This window comes from Nelumbo nucifera, chromosome 5 (genome assembly GCF_055504915.1).
Source record: "Nelumbo nucifera cultivar China Antique chromosome 5, China Antique-T2T, whole genome shotgun sequence".
NCBI lineage: Eukaryota > Viridiplantae > Streptophyta > Magnoliopsida > Proteales > Nelumbonaceae > Nelumbo > Nelumbo nucifera.
Window position 1 is genome coordinate 4,879,140 of NC_142653.1, and position 21,507 is coordinate 4,900,646.

The 21,507-nt window shown below is 33.9% G+C and overlaps 1 non-coding gene across 1 annotated transcript; it reads left to right on the plus strand.

Moving 5' to 3' along the window:
- The first annotated feature begins 1,073 nt into the window (after positions 1 to 1,073).
- On the plus strand, positions 1,074 to 1,157 carry TRNAL-CAA (transfer RNA leucine (anticodon CAA)). Its single transcript has one exon. It is a non-coding gene; the product is annotated as a tRNA-Leu (tRNA).
- Positions 1,158 to 21,507: the final 20,350 nt, after the last annotated feature.

Below are 21,507 nucleotides of genomic sequence, written 5' to 3' on the forward strand. Positions count from 1 at the left end.
CTTTTGCGCTTCACAACGTCCCACAGCATATCCCCGCCGTGCATTGAAAATATCTTATCAGTCTCGATGATATCATCAGGAGGGCCTTTTGGACTGAAGACACTGATGAGACTGAATCTTTTTAATATTGGTGGACTAGATTAACTGTTTAGAACGGTTAACTATATTAAGCTTTAATGTAACATTTCAAAAGTTGCTGAACTGTATTGAGGGTCGTTTGGTTTGTGAGAATATAACAGGGATCTAGAATTGGAATCGGAATGAGGTCTCATTCCAGCTGATTCGAGTTCCGATTTTATTACTGTTTGAATTAAACAGACTATAAAAATAAACCATACTCATTTTGATTTCGAGAAATTTTAATTCTGATTCTGACAGTAAACTAAATAGACCGTGAATTATTACATGTTTTTTTTGGGACAACTAAATAATAAAGTATCGAAAGATATAGTATGTGTTTGATTTCGTTTACGTTTTTTTATTCAACATTTGTACTTTATTTGTTTACAAAATGAAAAAGATAACAATTACAATTATTTATGACAACTAAGCGCCACTAGACTCCACAACAGCCTAACAGCAAAAAGACATCTAACCATTTGTGAAAGCTTTAGAAAATAATTTTTCTAAATGATAAGTGTGCACAAAAACAGAAGTTCGCTTTTATCATTCTCGATATTTATGAAAGAGAAAAATAAACAAACTACTGAAATGGCATCTATGCGGCAGTGTTTATTGAATAAACACCTACGGACTCAAACACCCTGATAGTAAGTAATTTGGCCAATTTCAACTTCAGTTAGAGACAACACAACTTTATTAAAAAACTTATTAACTACGAGACGAAGTAATAAGTTTTTTCAGCCTAGCCACTTCAGTTGCTGGCATATTATCAAGCGGCCCCAGAAAGTCAAGAACACTTAGTTCAGTACTTCATTTTGGAGATTGATAATATAGACCGGTTATTATTCCACTATTTTTGCTTTTTACTGATGATTATAGTTCACTGAATCATCAGTAATTCGGTTAAAATATGCCATGTTAAATTATTCGAAACTATGCCTAACGCAGTAGTCAGGATGGCCGAGTGGTCTAAGGCGCCAGACTCAAGTTCTGGTCTTCGAAAGAAGGCGTGGGTTCAAATCCCACTTCTGACATTCGCTTTTTTTCTCCAATATTATTGACTCCCTCTGTCCCTCAATAAACCGTATACCTCATTTTTAAAGAGTTTTTCATTTTTATGGTTTGATCCCACACCTGAATTTCGTGTGGCATTCTTTTGGATCTTGAGAGGGGGAAAGTTGGTCAATGGGATTTTGATTCCCATGTTCTTTTTTTAGATTTGTGGGAATTAGGAAAAGTTTATTTTCCTGGGCTGATACCCATTTTTTAGGTGGATAAATAATTTTTCCACCTTAGGAAAAAGTTACCAATACTTGAATGAGACAAAAATGTCCATTGTAATAATCAATTTTTGTGACTAAAATGGTCATTGTCTTGTTTGCATGGAAAATAAAAGAACACAAGTAAATGCACTTACCCGGATAAGTGTTTCCCAAGAAAGACTTACCCGAGTAAGTGCATTTATCCAGGTAAGTGTAACTTACCAAAAAGCGAACCAAGCCTTAGTGAAAATCTCAGCTACCGGGTCATCATCTTTGGCATCAAGGTCTGCTTTTGGGATGATAGTAAACTCAAACCAAGTTTCCAGATTTCTTTCATAAAAAGATATACTTAATGCACGCTGCAAGTGCTGTGAGGACCATTTTGTGAGGAAGAAATCCGGATTCCTTCAAAGCCACTCCATGTGACTGATATTCCTCTTTTCTTTTCTCCGTTAAGGGAAGATAGTAGTGTTTGGGTGCCCCATTTAGATGGATAGCCTAGACCTATGCACTTTCCCCTGCAATTCACATGGCCAAACATAGAAAGCTTTCACCAAGAAAATGTCTCAAGGGAAAACAATTCTTTTTTCCCCTTTTCAAAAAGATTTTTTCAACCAACTATGAAAAATAGACTGAATTAAAGTTGTCTAGATGGGGATTTTAATTTTAATTTTGTAACAGATGGAAAACACCATTGCGGCAGTTTGCATATGACCACAACGAAAAGAGTTCCCTTTCGTTTCCCTTTTGTCAAGCAATTGAAGTGTTGATCTTGAAAAAGCCAAGTTGAATAGTTGATAGAAGGAAATCCCATGGGCCATTCCTACTAACTTTCTCTACCCGGGCTTTTTCTCTGTATTAATAAAATACATTTAGGCTCGAGCCCGAACTAATCATCAAGCCTAGGTCTTGGGTCCAAGTCCAGCCCTTAAAAAAAGTTTTTTTTTTTCTTTTTTACTCAATAAAAAATTAATTTATTTATATTAAAAGACCTTAAAACCCAAAAATTATAAAAGATCTCACTATGACTTATAAAACGAAAAGAAGAACAAAGAAAATAACATATCATATGTATATTTTTATTATATAAGATACATTTTTTATATAATATATTATTAAATCGAGCTCGGGCTCGGGCTCGGGCTCGGGCTCGGGCTCGGGCTCGGGCTCGGGCTCGGGCTCGGGCTCGGGCTCGGGCTCGGGCTCGGGCTCGGGCTCGGGCTCGGGCTAGGCTTTTTTGAGAAAGCTCGAGCCTGGCCTAAAAAAAAGTTGGGCTCAAGCCCAATCTAGTATGCCTAAATTCATGTCCAAGCCCAAATTAGAACAGGTTAAAAATGGGAATCTATTGCTAATACCTTTTAATTTTCACAAAACTAGGAATGGCAACGGATAAGGTACCCATGCAAAATGTCTTACCCAAGCCCAAGCTAGGATTTTTTGGAAAGGTTAATTAACACTTTCTATTGAAAAATGTTTATTAATGCTTAAAGTGTGACTTGAACCTAAATCAATTAATGATAGCACTAAAATTCTTACAACTACTTTAAGCCAATACGCAATTTCACCTTTTACGTGAATTAGTGAAATAAAATTACTTTTATTAATTTTTGTGTTCATCCAAACAATGCATATTTATGATTAATAGTTTCAACTAAAAATTAAAAGAAATAACATTTAAAATTATCATTTTATAACTAAATGAAATTAATAATGTATTAAATCCAAATTTACATCAAATGATGATTTTAATCCCAAGAAATTTATACAAATAAAATATTAATAATAAAATAATTATCTTAGTACTTAAAATTTATAAATTTGTGCATGATGTATATCTTACCATTTTTATATATTTATATAATTATTAGTTAATATTTTAATCTATATTAAATAACATTATATTTATCATTTACAAAAAAAATGTTTATAAAATATTCAAGAATATAATATTAAATTGAATACATCATATCGACTAATTTACATTTATATGAAAAATGATATTTATTTTCAAAAACTTTATAGAAGTTCATATTTTAATAATGAAATAATTATTTTAGTAATTAAAAATTATGAATTTTCATATGATATATATCTTATAAAAGTTAACAAATTTGATATATTTTGAGTAAAAAATATAATTTTTATAAATCGTTAATGATAATTTAATTTATATTTGAGAATTTAATGTTTGGTTAACCTTATTTTAATGTTAAAAAGTAAAAATAATAAAATAGAAAACAATGGATATAATAATTAGGACAAATATAATAGGTTCATATGTTTTGCGTCTTGGACTCTTAATTAATGTATCGTTTGATATCCATGTATCCCACTATATTAATTGTAATATATTTTTTCATGTACGCCATATATATATCTGTGTGTGTGTGTGTGCGCGCGCGCATGCGCATGCATTATTTATGGCTATTTGACCTTAAATTTAGTGTTATTTATGTATCTAGGTGTTTCCATATTTTTCGCTTGTATCCCTGCGTTTCCAAAGCATAATCTCTATTTGTATCTATATTTAAGTTGTTCGATACGATTTCATAGTCATTGATTCAATATTAAATATATAAAAAAAATGTTCTTCAAAGTTCATTATCAACCAAAACCAACATTGCATAGAACACTTCCATATAAAAGAGCAAAACAAGATAGTGTAAGTAAAAAAAAAAAACTAAGTGACATAAGAGAATAGGTAAACAAATAAGTTTGTAATTTCAAAGAACTAAAAATCCAAAACAAAACCCAAAAGTTACTCATCAATAGGTCTTGGACTCTTGTTTTTTAACTGTTAAAAGTTAAGGATATATGGGTAAACAAATAAACATGAAGGTTGAAGGATTGGAACTTGACTTTAAAAAAAAAAAAAATTCTTTTATATAGTATAATAGTCATGTTTATAATCGAGTATTAGATACTCTAAAGTCAAAACCCAAGCCCTATAAGGTTTTGATAAACAGGCCCTATTAGGGTCGAGACGAGTCAGACCAATCAAAGCCTCATTAAATTTATATGGATACCGGTTGTTTGCTCACCACTTCTATGGTACTCATTGATTGGTTATAAGTTTTTTCTGGTATTGTAGTCAAATTCTTTATTAATTCCAACATTCTTATTTGATAAAGAGGCTTGATCACTACTTCAACAAAATTGGTTTTTAGCGACAGATATTTCTAACACAATATGTCAAAAAAAAAAAAAAAAAAAACTGCCACTATAGAGTTACAGTGGTGGATCCCCAATGGATTGCTTTCTGCAGTTGTAAGTGGTGTTGGTATATATTATAGCGGCGGGTATAAAAAAAAAAAAACCGCCGCTATAAAAAATCAATGGCAGCAGATAAATTTGTTTTTGTGGCATTTATATCCACTGCCAAAAGGTTATCCAATTATCTGAAATACTTATATTCATCTTATAGATATATAACTTTGCCATATAGCAGTTGATATATCCACCACAAGCATCCACCGTGGTTGTTCCACTATAGGTCTATATTTTAATATATAGTGGCTGATAGTTTATCACAAGTAGTAGCAAATATATCTATTGTTATAATATTGATATATCCACCTCTACAAATGTATATTATTACTAAAAAACCCACTTCTATAAACGCATGTTGTTGGAGTGTGAAATAGATGCTATTTGATAATAGTTGAAGTATTACTTTATAAAACAATCGTATATTAAAATGTTAGGGGTCAATGTAGTCACTCACTCCAATAATTGAATTGAAGACCTTGAGAGTTGAAATTCATTCGTAAATAATCCATTCAATTAACAAAATTCAATGGCTATATATGTAGTTAGGTGTGGAACTAATGAAACAATGATAATGCCCGGTGCCAGTCTGGCCCACAACCAACTTAGCATTTATGGCTGGCACAGTGCATTATCATTAATTTTATATTACTTTTTCATGTATTCACACTGTATATATCTGTGTTTACACTCTTCCCAAACCTTGCTTAGATTCAGTTTGAAAAGAGTAGAAATACAGATATATACAATATAAATACATACAAAACAATATAAAATATAAGGTTTTGCATATCCTTTCAAACTAAACCTTAAGGATGCAAGTGGGCCAACCCCAATTTTAATGATCAGTTGCTAGTTTTAAGTCATTAACTACTTTCAGATGTGAGAAAAAGGCAAATAAATATTCATTTCGAAATAGGGTTCATGTTATTGATTGCACAGAGCAGAAGCACCTTTGGCACGTTTCTTTAAATGTCCTCAGCACCTCAAACAATATAAACCAAACAAGGGCAAGGAGATACTTGATGTCTCCTCCGCTAGAAAAAAAACAAAAAAAAGTAATGAGATTTTTACCTTGACTGAGGTTCCTTGATAGACTGATTGTCAATCAGTGATGGTCCCCTACTGCCTATTGTTATTGGAATTCTCTCCATGTTAGGGGAAAACCCAGATGGTTGATTAGTCAATTGCCTCAGTGGCAAAGTTGTGACCCATGGGGTTTAGCCTCAGCACTTATTAAAATCAGTACTTATTAGTATTAGCAATTAGGCACGTGCATTACATCTGAGAATTTTTTTATATTAATTATTTGAATTTTAGATATATCATAATTAAGATAAAAATTGAAAATTAACAAAAATAATAATATGATTAAAAATAAACTAAAATGCTTGTAGTAAATGTGCACGTGCATTACATGTGGGAATTATTGTTATTATTATTATTATTAAATTTTGAATTCTATTTTTTCCATAAATAAAATAAATTTTATTTTAATAATATTTTATTTATTATGAAGAATATATAACATTATAAATATTCCCAAATGCAACAGAACTTTGTACATTTTGATGTTTGCGTTTTATATTTTTTTAAATATTTATTATTCAATTATGACATCATGAGTTTCTTTGAAAAATTAGATCATTGACCCACCATTTAGATAAGAAAATAGCTTTACTTTTGGATTTGATTTAAATTATATATAATCTATATTACTTGTAATGAAATTCATACAAGTAAGGAAAATAACTTTTTCCTTCAAACCAAACACAACCTTATAGAACTTATTTACTAAACACTAATAAAATGCTTATTAATGTAGACCTGAACTCAAATAAGTGATTATTTCAATAGTGCATGAAAATAAATACTCTCGAAATTAGGGCTCAGTTTATTAGGGGAGAAATTCATAAAAAACTAAGGACCATTAATGGGTTTATCCTGGGAGACCGGATCTGCTCCTCACACCTGGCGCCTCACATGCACATCATACCATGCATTGGGAACATCTCCCGTGTATTAGTTATTATTCACGGGAGATGTTCTCAATGCACGGTGGATGAGCATGTGAGGCGCCTATTTGTTGTGAGTAATAGATCATGTCTCTGAAGAAAGAACATCTCTGATCTCACGTAGCTACTAAGTACAAAGAGAATCCCCCTCTCCCATACATGGATGTTGAATGTAAAGAGTATTCTCACGTCAAACACTCTTGACAGCTAACCTTTGTCACGGCAAGCTACAAAATAAAAAAGAGGCCGTAGATGGATAGAATTATTCTCTGTTTGCAGATCCGAATCTCCTGAAGTCTGATCGATGCATACAAAACTTATACAAGCATAAAAAGAACAAAGTCTTGTCACGAGATAAAATAATCAACAGAAGACTTCATTGATTCCTGACTATATATGATTTTGTCCCACCGCTCAAGCATTTCAAATAATTGAAAAGAGGAAAGACTTGTTGGTTTTATGAATTATCAAAAACTAATATCATTCCAATAAATATATTTTAATAATATCATCGATCGTATCTAAAAAGAGAACATTGTGAACGGCATATCTAACTTTTATTCACCACAAATAAGAGTTGTTTATATATATGCTCATAGAGATTCGATGAGCTGAATTCAATGGTTGTGGAATCAATGATAACACTCCACTTCAGTCATTAAAATATTTATCAAGGTTCAAAATATCAATACATTCGATATACCGATAGGGGTGTATCGGGTGTTTCGATATTTGTTTTTTTACTTTTTTTTTTTCAAAACTTGTTCAAGGGAGCCGGTCTAGGATCCCTCCATCCCCTGAATTGGTCAGACCCCCGATACACCCATTGTAGGGGCGTGTTGGAAGGGTCATGGAACAATACGTATCGGTCGATACGGGCCAATATGTAACGATACTTTGAACCTTGATATGTATTGCCACAACCATTCACTCTTTCATGAGTTTACATCAGCACCCCACAGTACATCCGAACTGTGTATTGGGAATATCTCCCAATGATAAGTATGAGAGATATTTTTAATATACGCTAAGATGTATAATGTGAGGCACTTATGTGATCTCCTCTTTCACTAAGCATTTAAGGCTGGCGTGGAGCCACAGCCTTCTACACAGCTTTCATATTCAGCTGATCCAAATTGATCAAACCTTAAACCCCACCTGTTCAACCTTTGATAGGCTGGTTCAAAAGATTAAAACAAAACTTATAATTTTCCAAAATTTTCTATACAAGTTAAGAGAGAATTCGGATTTACTCCCCATGAAACACTTCTTATATTAACATTACATTCCATAGTATAATGAGAATATCTCCCATTAATAAAAACATATAAATAAATATAGGAGATATTTACCATAAATCTGGATTCACTAACCACCCTAATTCTATTTTTTACTTTTTTTTAGTGTTAGGGGGGAGGGGGGTTAATGGGTTTCGGGATTGGGGATCGGGGAGGGGATGGGTTACCCGTCCTGTTGTATATATAGCCCCATCGATGGAATAACTCACTTCCCCAAAAAGGATCCCACTATGATATAGAAAAAATATGATATCTGAAAAAACAATTGACCAATAAACCAGAATCATAAACGTGATAGGAAACAGTGTTTTTTATCAAAATTCCAATTTAACACTTGTTTTTGGAAATTTAGCACTTTCCCACAGCCGACCAGCGACCTTTTAGTGGGTCCCATCTTGAATATTAAGTAGATTAGATTATTAAAAAAAAACGTATTTTTAAATTCTTTGAAAGTTTTGAAAATGAAATATGAATCAGATGGTCTTGATACATCTGATAATATCAAGATTGACAATATCAGACTGATATGCTTCTTATATTATATGGGCCCCTTTTTCTGTGCAATTTATCAATGATGAGTCATAAGCCAAACATATATATCAATGATCAGTCGTGATCTTTTGAATATTTGCCACATGATATGGGAGCCCAGTTTCCAATCATCTGCTGCGCGTTCCCGTACCCAAGCCAATCCCAACATATTCTTATGAGCAATGATCGACCGTGCAACATTGTCAAATGTTTTGGAGAGTGCTGAAACCTGAACCAATGTTTTAATAACTGAACCTGAACCAAAATGCTTTGGCCGCCGGTTTTTGGGACTAGAGTTTAATTACTCGATTTAAATAGATAATTTGTTAATAAAAAATAATAAAAAAACGTTCTTTTAGGTCGAATAGGTTGATGATTCGAGCGCCCAAATCAGTGAATTGATGACTAAATCAATAATTTTTGACAAGATTCTGGTTCAAAGATGAAATATAACCAGTTTTTGAATAAACGGTTTTCAAGCCGAACGCCCCACTATCTGAATCAATGATACAAATAGTTCTTAAAATTATAGGATATATATAAGTAGTTTCTTCAATCCCGAGGGTATATAAATAATTATCCCATGATATTTATGGGTGGTACGTTGAGTTTGGATTAAAAAAAATCGCAACGTGAGAATAACAATTAGTCTCAATCTCAAAACATCTCCTAGCAATAGCAACCAGTCTAACCATACATATTGATTGTAATTACTCTTGTATCCCATACATGAAAGTAAAATGCATGTGAAGCTTCAAGACTGTACAGCTGTTATTTTAAAACAGCCAAACAAATCCCCGCCAATGCCATACCGTTTCTGTTGAAGTCGGTACTTTAGATTCCCTCCAGGCTTAGGCTTAGGCTTAGTTTTGGCGGATGCAACGCTACGCTAAAGCCGTACTTAGTGGCATCCTATGACTTAGCTTTAGACTCCAACCCTATCACTTAGCTTTGAGGAGTGATGTGGCTTACCCAACCTCCGCGTACAGCCTTCCAGTTCATTGGCTGAATTATCTAGCTATGTAGCTGGTTCGTTGGTATGAGTTGAATTCGGGATGCGTGTATCAGCAAAAAATAAGAATTCAGGATGCGTAATGGATGGTGATGGAGGGGTGAGCAACTGAAAACCTAGAACGGAATGGAACCATCTCGAACCAATATTATTCAATTTGTTATAAGATAGAGTCTGGTTTTAAATTATTGTAATCACTCTCTATTCAGGCCGATTCTAGTGTTTAATGGTTTACCCTATTCTATATTATCTAAACTTATGAATTGAATTTGGTTGGCCTTGGTGAAATCAGTCTTGAAACGGATCTTACCTTGAAATAAATTCTAAAATACTATGAAGGAAGTGGATATTTAAACCCAAACATTTATTATTATAAAGGCCATGATTTCACTTGACCACTGAGTTATCTAAGTGATTTGATCATACAGTTTGGGATCTCTTATAAATATGTTTCTTTGCTAATATATATATATAGTTATAGTTATATTCTTAACCAAATTTTCTACCATTTCTTTTGTTCTTGATATCAAATTATACACAAATGTTTTAATGCCAGATTTTTTGTCATTGGTGTTTTTTTTTCATCCACTCTTTGATTTATTATATTTGTAATTTAAAGAATATGCTTAAAAAATAACTTTTTTTGGCATATATAAAGTTAATTGACTGTCTTAGAGTGGAATTAGACCTGTAAAGTTAGCCTCTCCCCTTTTATTATGGTGAAAAAAATGATTTGAAGGCCATAATCCAATGTTGAACCCAGTTATCTAAGGTCTTGGGAGGAATAAATTAACTCAGTACATTCTTATCTTTTATCATTCTTTGGCATAAAGTTGCCACGCTCATACTCAAACCCACGTTCTCATACTTAAGCCTCAGATTTTATCATTACATCTAAGTAATGATCCCTGATGAAAAAATAATTAATTTCAACAAATTTCATAAATACAAACCTGAAAATGATTCCCACAAAATATGTAAAAAATGTTTCGTGGGGAGACAATATTGGACTCTCCCAGCTAAGTGAGTTTAATGTCTCTACAACTGGGTACAGAAGCGATAAATAATTGATACATGGGCTTAAAAGGAAGATGATAACGATGGCTTAAATAGAGCTTTTTTAGTTTTTTTTTTTTTACTTCATTACTCTCATGGACAGATTGACGATCCTCCAAAAGTCCCAAAGTCATGTTCATGGAAATCAAAGCAACAACAACATACAATCACACATTAATTTTCACATAGGAATGATGCTAGCGTTACTTTATATGTATTTGGAACCGTGAACTTTTGTTGACTAAATGTTTTTAATTTGATTTGTTTGGAAAATGTAATAATAAATTAGTTTATTGAAACTTAATACATATTATTTATTCATTAATGAAAGCGTTAAAATGAAATTTCTCCTAACGATAAATATATATAAACCGAAGTCTACTTTTGCAAGTCACTACATATATATATTAACATAATAGAAGAAATGCTGAAGTGGCATCTATATGACAGCATTTATTTAATAAACTCCAATAATTCCAAATACCATCTTTATCTACTATATATCGTGCAATTAATATCTCGGGTTGATGGTATATAAGGCTTGATGAACAGAGCACATGCAGTCTAACATGCATGGCGGTGTAGCATCTTGCGATTTTTTTTCTTTTTTTCTGAAATTCCAATGCGATTAATTAAAAAGGATCGATCTCTCTCCTTGCAATCAATGGTATTCAATGTAGTCCATAACCATGTCTTTCACAATAAACTGACACAACTGTTTGCTGATGGCCGCATTACAACTGTGAAACGCCATTACCGGTCCTTATCCCTCCTCAACTTTTCTTCTGTTAATAACATCGAAATGTTATTCTATTTTTTTTTTAATTTCTTTTTTGTTTTGATCCCTTCATCCCATGTCTCTGTTACAAGTCAGAGACCCTATTGTAATTGTAAGCTCTCATTTTCCCCAAAGTCTTATTTATCATCATCATCATCTAAGCCCTAGGATTAAAATTTTGCAATGTATCTATCAATATGTATCATACCAATGATCTTTGATACATCATATCCCTAAATAACCATCTTGAGGTCTGAGCTGTTTAAGGGGATAGACAGGTCTTATACCAACCCCCTGAACCAGTTTAAAGAAAAAAATTAAAAGTGGCACATGCCAAATTGCCGATATGCCCCATCCGATATATCGGCTTGTATGGATATTTAAACATTGTCTAAATTAAACCTTATCCCAATTGTATGAGATTGGCTATATAAATTCTGTTTCATCATTCCATTTAATTTATTTAATGTGAAATTCATTATTAAATTTATGAGCACTTAAGATCATATCTTACGATGATCATGTAATTCATGGTCATAGTCATGGTATTCCCCTACACCTTCTAACCCTCTGCCTACAACATGCAATTTCTCTCCAATTTTATTGTATTCACCAAATTACTTTTTATTGGCGATAGAGAATATGAATGTAGAACAGAGTGGATAAAGACTTTGCATGGGTTTTGAAAGAATCTCTCTCTGTGGCCATGTGGCCATGTGGCCATGTGCATTCGGTGTATTGTGGCGTAAGCCATATTAAGCTGTGTATTCGTACGTAAAGAGTCAACTATCAAAATTAAATCATATTGGGATAGTGATTGCGCCTTTCTTATTCATGCTTTAAACAAACAACGCGGTATCAGCTAAGCAATTATAATTATAAGGAGGCTAATTCCCCTCTTTTCCTCTGCCGAAACTTCTTTCGATATCTTTGGACGTCCTTTTGATATCTCATATCTGTGTGTACGTTGTAAAGCGGCATGTCTGGATAAGATAACACTTTGAATTTCTTTTCCTTTTTTGCTTTTAATTTCTACTTTTTACCTTTCTTACTTTCTTTACGAGCATCGCATCTCTCGACGACCTTTTTTAATTAATTCCTCCTCCCTTTCTTTCTTTCTATTATATAGTGATTTAATTTGATTCTCATTTCGATGCCTTCTGGTGAAGAAGGGCCCAGCCGTTTTTGTCCCATTCGTTTCCAGCTTTCGTTTTTTGCTTCTTAATTTGCAATTAAGATTCGATACAAAGATAAGTGCAAAAGCATGTGTATCCCATATAATAAGACGAAGAGTGTTGATGCAATCTTGAAAACCCAATGTCGGAAATGTACGGGCACTCTTTCTATTAGACCAATAAGAGATTTTCTTATCACTTGACGATGAGCTAGTATGGGTCAGAGGAAAGAAATGGGAGGTGTGTGATCTTGATGTAAAGGAAGGAGGCAAAGTGATGTAGGACGACAAAAGAGAGGACTGTTTTGCTTTTAATATTGCGTTTTTTAGACTTGATAAATATAGGTAGATGTATATCTGTTATTACTTTACTTCTCCTTTTGATCACCACCGACTCGATGGAAAGACCCCTTTACTTGGTTAGTTGTATATTGAACACTGGTGGCACTGTGTGAGCTCATGGTGGTTGAGCATATAGCTCTGTGTAAAATAGTGGGCTTTATATTCTCACTTTGTCTCTGCCTAAGCCCAAAGGAACCCATGGATATGGTCAAGTTTTTTTGTTATAAATATGTGGGCTTGGACCTACATTGGGATTACATCCCTAACAAAATCAACCAAACCAATCAGAATGCACTAGAGTTTGATTGAATCGAATTTGGACCCAACTTCTGGTTGAACTAATATATTGAAGCTCCATGTGCATTTGTCTCTTTACTTTTTTTTTTCTTTGTGGAATATATATATATATATATATATATATATATATATATGAAATTTAATGCTCCCATCTCTTTAATTTGTGATTGATGTTAATGTATACAGCCAGCACATGCTCATCTTTTTCCTATTGCCAAATTTCAATTATTTAGAAAATGGTTAGTCAACAATAGGCCCGGCCCTACTTATCCAACCCACAACAATTAAATCCGAATTTGTAGATATGGTTGCCTTTAGGCTGTGTAGCCTCAATCAGAGGCAAGATTTTCGAGCCCAACCTAAGCCTAGTGAGAGGGTGAGTGGTTAATTAAATCTGTCCCAGTGGAATTAACGAAACATTTTTTAATTTTGCTGTCTTAGTTACACACTCGAAAAGTGAGACAGTCAATTTGACCAAAGCTACAAAACCTTGAATTCAACGTTGCTCTTGCCTCCCATAGCACAACGGACGGAGACGGAGAGTAGTCAGTCATGTTACGCAACCTCATCAATCACAAATTTCCAATTATATTTCAGTGGTTGAAAGTTAGGTGGCATTCCACATTAGCAAATGATATGGGATCCGTGACACATCAGTAATTCAGTATTAGATCAATAATAGTGGATATTGTGGGTCCGTTTGGATGGTGTTATATAAATTTAATGGTTTTTTATAAAGTGGTGGATGACTCGGTGGCACTGCCACCTAGGATTGGTTGGTTGTTGCTCCATTTCCATCACGTTCTCTCTATTCAGCCTTGCATTGATTTACGGCCTTATATGGACTAGGATTAATTAATTAACTCCATCCATTTCTATTTACTAAAGCATAAAACAACTAGGTCTGCTGTAGGGATGCAAGTATGCAATTCAGGCTGCGTTGTGTTGGTTGGGTTGACGTCAACTCTAAGTCCAACCAACCCTAGAAAACAATCTTTTAACGGTAAACAGAAGGGGGGGAAATTCATCAGCATTTGAGATTCTGAATTTCTAAGTAATGTATTTGAATCCTTTTGGGACCCAGTAAGGAGAGTGGTAACTGGTAAACAAGCTTACAAGCCAAGACAATTGGGCTCCGAAAAAATTATTAGTTGGGCTCTCTAGTTTGGGTCGTAAATCATCACATACAAAGTCCACTTGTATGTGGTGCTGTTGCTCCACGGACCTACGGTATGCCTCTTGAAGCAGTCTTGATTGCGCAACCAAAGGCCGTCACCAGTGATTTCGAACATGTATCATATTCCCAAATGAGAATGAGAATATGATATATCTTTCCCGGTTTCCCCGCACTGCGGTTTTTGTAATTATGATAATTGATAAGTTAAAGGGAAAATCCCTGATTAGAATCCTGTACTTTGCGTCAAGTGTCATTTTGGTTCTAAAATTTTGAAATGGGACAATTTAGTATCTAAACTTTTAAAATGTGTCAATTTAGTATATATCGTTAATTAACCATTAAGTGGTATTTGAAAAGACACAAATGCCCTTTCAGTGTCATCTAATTGTTTTTATCAACCATCCAAATGCTGATAAAAAAAATGAACAGTCTCAAATCCTTGCCTCTTTTGTTCAAGAAAGTTGGGGTCACCAAAATGCCCACTGAGACATATGACCCCCAACTTTCTTGAATAGAAGAGGCAAGGATTTGGAATTGTTCATTTTTTGTCAATGTTCAAATGGTTGGTAAAGAGAATTAGATGACACTCGAAAGGGCATTTGTGTCTTTTCAAATGCCACTTAATGGCTGGTTAACGACAGGTATGGATTGGCACGTTTTCAAATTTCAGGTATTGAATTATCGCATTCTAAAGTTCAAGGACCAAAGTACACTAGGCCCAAAGGGTGGCCATGAGCCGAGCATTTCACGAGTTATTCGAGTTTGGCTCGTGAAAAGTTCATTTTGGCTTGGTCTAAACTAAGCTTTGAGCCGAGCTTGAGCCCAATATATATGTATGCACGAAAATGTTATATATATAATATATTTTTATTTTTATATATAATAATAATAATAACTAGCTTTTATAATTCTTAATATTAAAATAATATTTTTACATGTATACTTTTTTTATTTTTATAAAAATATTTGGCTCATAATTGAGCTCGAGCTTAAGAGCTTTTGAGTCAAGCCGAACTCGAGCTTGAGCCTCATACTTTATTGGTGAGCCGAGCTCAAATAACTAGATATTCGGCTCGCTTTGGCTTGGTTTGAATCCATCCCTACCTATAGTTTGTATTTTACTAAAACACCCCTTATATCTTGCAACCTATTTACCCTTATTGCTTGCAACCTATTTACTTAATGAACCTTTCATTAAGCTATTTGTTTTGCCATATGAAAAATTGAGAAGAGTAACATGATCACCTAAAGTAAGTGGAAAATGTTTAAGGGCATGGACCCAAGGTTGTTTATTCCAAAAGCACCCCTAACACTTTTTTGTATAGAAAACAAAATTGATCAAATAGAGAAATATAGAGTGGTTGTTCATGTTTTACTAGGACAAAAATGAAATTTTTGTTTTTAATTTATTTTGATTAAATTTATTTAAATGCATATGAATGCTAACACCGTCATTTTCAACTTTCATGTAATGGAAAGTTGATTAAGTAAATTGATTGCAAACTATAGGCATACTTAAGTAAAACACAAACTATAAGGTAAGTTTTAGTAAATTCATGAAATTATAGGGGGTGTTTTAATAAATGACCCTTAATTATTAACACTCTAAAGTCCGATCTGCGTATGAGCTTTTTTTATTCGCAAATAAAATTTAATTAAAAACCAAAGTAAAATACAAAGAGGAGCTAAGTAAGGGAGTGTTCCACAACATGAATCATGAATGTTCTACAATATCAATGCCTTGAAACCATCAAAATGATGATTTTTAAAATAAAAACAAATTTTTGAGTACAGATATTGTATGATTTATTAAAGATGACGAAGTCATTAGATAAAAAACATGTTTTTTAACCAATAATTCAAGGATGAGTTTTCTTTTGTTTGAGTTTTAGGGAAATACACACATACACAAGCACTAAGGGTGCAACTTGGGCGGGCCCAGCCTGAGCCCGAACCAGCCCAACCCAGAATTTTACACAGGCTGGGCTTGAATTTTCGGTCCTCAAGCTGGGCTCAGGCCCAAGAAGTCGAGCTTTTTTATTTTTCGGGTCGGGCTCAGGCCTAGCCCTTAGGTAGCCCGAGCCCAGTCCAGTTATACATATTTATACATATATACATATATATATATAAGTATATATGTAAATGTTGCACACATATTTACATATATATGCATACATATTTGTATATATAACATTTGTATAGATATTTTGCATACAAATTTACATACATACATAATATATCTATCTATCTATCTATAATTTACATACATACATACATAACATTTGTATATATACATTTATATATGTATAATTTTTAGAGTGGGTTCACTGACCAACCCAAGCCCAACCCGAATGCATCAAATTACAAGACGGGCTGGGTTCGGGTTGGGAAAATCAGACTTGACCTCGGGCTCGGGCCTTAAGCCCAAATTTTAGGGTTGGGCCTAAGTTGACCATAAACCCAGTCCAACTGGCACCCCTAACAAGCACAAATTCAATTCTCACAAAATTGTATTCATATTGTTCTCACAGCCATTTTCAGCACGCATTGGGATATTTTCATATTTATATCAATTCATTCATGGGGAGATGTTCCCAATGAAGGGCTGAAAATGGTTATAAGAACAGTGTGATACGAAACCTGATTTCCATATATATATATGGCCTTTTTTTACATCTTTATTTTAAGAACCAACTTATTTTCTAACAAATATAGTTTTAATTTATTTTTGAAATTGACACATCGAAGAACACCACTTTAGTGTTATAAACCCACCAATCCATTCAACGCTGGATTAAACTATAAATAAATAGCCACCCCCACCCAATTGGACAAGTTGAGCGTCAATCCGCCCATGTAACCTAACCTACCAACCCCTTTAAAACATATCCAATCCACCTGACCAGTCAGTCATCCCCTTTTAAGACAATGGTAATCCAATACTTGCGTTGTCACAAGGCGCCTAAAGGGGTAGGTTGATCCAACAACCCGAAAAAGGAAATCAACTTACCAGAAATGTGTGCCTTTTGAAAGAAGGATCATTGTAATTTGCAATGCAAATTTAACTGCATTAGGGCCGTTAGGCATGTTTTTTGGGAAGATATTTTGGTAGCCCTGAGAATTAAAAGATACATTGAGTTTGGGTATGAAGATATGAGTAGTGTGAAGTAAGGTTTAAAGTATCGATACGTATTGACCCATATCGGGGTCTGACCATTTCAGGGGGTGGAGGAGCTCTAAACCGGTTCCCCTGAACTGGTTTTAAAAAAATATATATAAAAAAAGTAAAAAAAAAGGTATCGATTCTCCTGATACACCTAACGGCGTATCGATATTTTGAACCTTGGTCCGAAACTAGTTTGGCTATTACACATCTTTCTGTGCATCTTTCCATGTCTTTCCACACGAGAATAAAATGATAAAAGCGTAAAAGGCTCCATTTGGAGATTCCCGAGATCTGCCCAAAATAGTCTTCTCATGTCTTTTCAGTGCACCAACTTTTGGTGGCTAGATCTGTTATGAATGAAACGGAAAAAGACTGTGGCGCGGTCTACCCGACTTATAGACAGCTGAAAGGCTGCACGGAAAGACGCACCAACCGGGGCATAGTTTACTACAACAAATGCATGGGATTAAAAATGTCCAATGGTGTAAATTTTGGTTCATCCCTGGGTCTCACTGACTATGCCATAGACATTTTACTTTTGTTCCAACCTTAGTCCAATTCTCATAGGTAGGGGTGTCGATGGACCGGCTTTGGGTTGGACTTCGTCCAACAATACATAAATGTAATGTTGCCAAACACAGGCGAAAGTGAACCAGAATACAAATTTACCTTGAACTGTGATTTACGTTCCATTTGCATCGTTTCCAAACACAGCCTAATGGCATTGACTTCCTACAAACAAAGAGAATCAAACGGATGGGGGCCAGTGGTGGACCTGGTGGTTGATGACAGTTGAAGACTTGAAGTTGAAGTGAAAGACTTATTGCTTTGTCTTGCTAAAATACTTAAATAATAAATATTTCAAGAATATTTACCCAAGTTCAGTTTCAGAATATAACCTCTTAAAAACTTATTCACTGAAAGACAGTGTAATAATTTTTTTGAGTTCAGCATCTTCAGCTGTTGTCAAGTGGCCCCTTAGAAACAGAATACATGAAATTGCTACAAAAAGCCTTTAACTTCTTTGATTGCCTATATCCAATTTGAGAAAAGATTAGCTGAATGCAATGGCTGTTTAACGGATTGTGGAACCAATGATAATTTTCCACATTAATAACAAAATATAAGAGACATATGCCTTTCAAAGTAGAGTCATGGATTCTTATTTACATAGAATATTATCCTTGGTTCCATAACCTGTTAAACAGCCATCACATTCACCTAATCTAAATTAATCTAAGATTCTAGGTAGCATCATAAAATGGGCTGGACTAGACCGCTAGGTCATCTCGACTATAACAATTTGCTCAATCCGTAACTTGAAGTACCCGGTTGGTCCAAAACCTTTTTTCTACTCGAATATGATTTTTGTTTGCTGAATTTGTATCATCAATGAATACATCTTACAGGAATCTTTCTTTTAACTTTACTTGATACTTCCCAATGGGGAAAATAATTAAATGAAAAATAAAAGAAAAGTCAGCAAAAATAGCTTTCCAAGATGCATGTACCTCCGTTATGGGCTAATGGGCTTTATTCTAGTGCAAACTAAAGGGGTGTTCGATAATTTTGTTTTTGACAACCAAAACAACTGCCGTGTGCCGTCAAATAGGTCCAATATTTAATTGCTGCGTACAAGATTAGTACACCATCCAATATGTCCAGGCCCAAACCAGCCCAATCTTTAAATTGGGCCGGGCCATGATGAGCACAAGTTGATACCATAATTTTTTTTGGCATATAATATATCATAGTTAAGAACTTGGAAAAAAAGTTAACCATGAGATCAATAGGTGAGCAACAATAATGTCCAGGTTCGATAATGCAAATGATGGACACGTTATGGTCATTACTTCAGTACTGTTATTTTATGGAGACAAATTGTTTGCAGTTGGAGTGGGTATGGAACTATGGACCGAAGGAAGTGAACGAGGATGGCATAGAGAAGCTATCTAAGTTTATATTTGGTTTGAAGGAAAATTTAGAGAAATTTATATAAAATTTGTAAAGGTTTTCCAATCTTTCTCTTCAAAATATACAAGGTTTTATGTGATTTTGCATTTTTGTACCTATAACCATGAAAGACCTGTGGAAAATAGTGGAGGTACAATTTGCCAATTTGGGTTATTGGGTAGGGCCCAACTCAAGTTCTGAACGACCCATCCCTTAATATTATACAGGTTGGGCTTCGATTTTTGAACCTCAAATTTGATTTGGCGCCTAAATTATAGGCTTTCTTATATTTTGGTTAGTTGCAGTCCAAATTAACCTTAGCTCAATCCAGAGTAAACCCAAGTCCAGTCCAACTATGTTTATTTTGTGTGCATATATTATGAGAAAATCTATGATGCGAAAAAGATACGATATGGGAAGAGTTTTGACCAATCAAAACCCACCCATAAATTTTGATAAATAACTTAATTGGTTATCACATTTATCATTCAAATTGAAAGGTTAAAAGTTTTTCAGATATCATATTTTTTTCATATCATAGTGGAATCCATATATATATATATATGTCAAATTTAAGTGTAAATTGGCTTCTGTCAGGGCAAGCCTGTATTCATACCATTCCAACAGCCTCTTACAACTTTGCATTAGGATACCTCCCCATGATATTAATACAGAGATATTTCCAATGCAAGGTTATAGAGGCTAAGTCGAACTCAAAACTGTGTTGGTCAAAATGGCTGTAACCTCTGGCTCGGACTGGATTTCCAATGCACATCCCTATTATAGAATATTGTCCTAAATTCCTAATGAACAAAATTATTGTTTTTTTTCTTGAATAAGCTTTTTTTAACATTAGATTTTTTCGTGAATAAAATACCTCGCTTATTGAATTTGTTCTCTTCATAGTGTAGGGGCATAAATTGTATCTTTTTAGAATCAACTTGTGAACAAAGTTTTTTTCCCCGAACACGTACTCATTTAAAGTTGAAGTGAGAATATAAAATGGAATACGGAAATTGTTTCTCAACGACATTTCAAACGAATTCAACAGATTAACTGTTCCCTGCAAGTTGTAACATGTCCATGTAATGCAAGATTATTATTATCGTTGTTATTATTTTTCATGAAATCCATACAAATAAAATCATTTAATTGTATAAATAGTAATAACCTCATTTTAAAAGTAATGTAATGAGCTAGGGCCCATTTGGTTCCTGGGAATAGGGGCCTGGAATTGGAATCGGAATGGTTATTCCGATTCTAATTGTTTGATTGAATGGAATTGGAATTTCATTTTCATTCTTATTGGAATGGTTATTATCTGCCTTACTCGTTGGGAATAAAATCTTTTTCCTTTTGATTTCAATTCCATTCTTATTCCTATATGAACCAAATAAATTATAGGAATGGATCATTCAAATTCCAACTACAAACCAAATGAACCCTAAATTCTTTTACAGGTTAGAAGTTGCAATTAATTTAAAAATTAGGTTATTTCATTTTCTTCTTTACAGGGTTTACGGTAGCAAGTCGTGATCGTTGTTTTGTTTGAATATCAACATCATGCCCCATATGATGAAATTGTCGCTTTTTTCACGGGAATGGAGAATTGTTGTTTGGTGATGGATGTTTTTATTCAATCAAGTCCACGGCCCATTTGTATTTCCGATTTTCGATTCTTCAATCGGAAGCATTTAAGACAGGGTGGGGGTGGGTGGACGGTCACTTCAAATGTATAATGAGTTATCCTACAACCGACATGGTTGATAAGTGCAGATACACCCAATTTTGGGCAAATCTTTTATAAACGCAGACCGGAGGTTGAACCACTTTTCCTTGCAGGATCAGCGGGTCAGCGTTTGAATACATGGTCCAACCATTCGATTGATGATCATCAATCAAATCAACTTTTTTTTATTTAATATTAATAAAATGGTCCATGTGATGCACGGAGAATTTGATATTGATGAAAATACATATATCATTCAAGTCCTAAAACAATTATATAATACATAAAAAATATTATTCCTCACAAAATGTCAATATCTAAATTTTA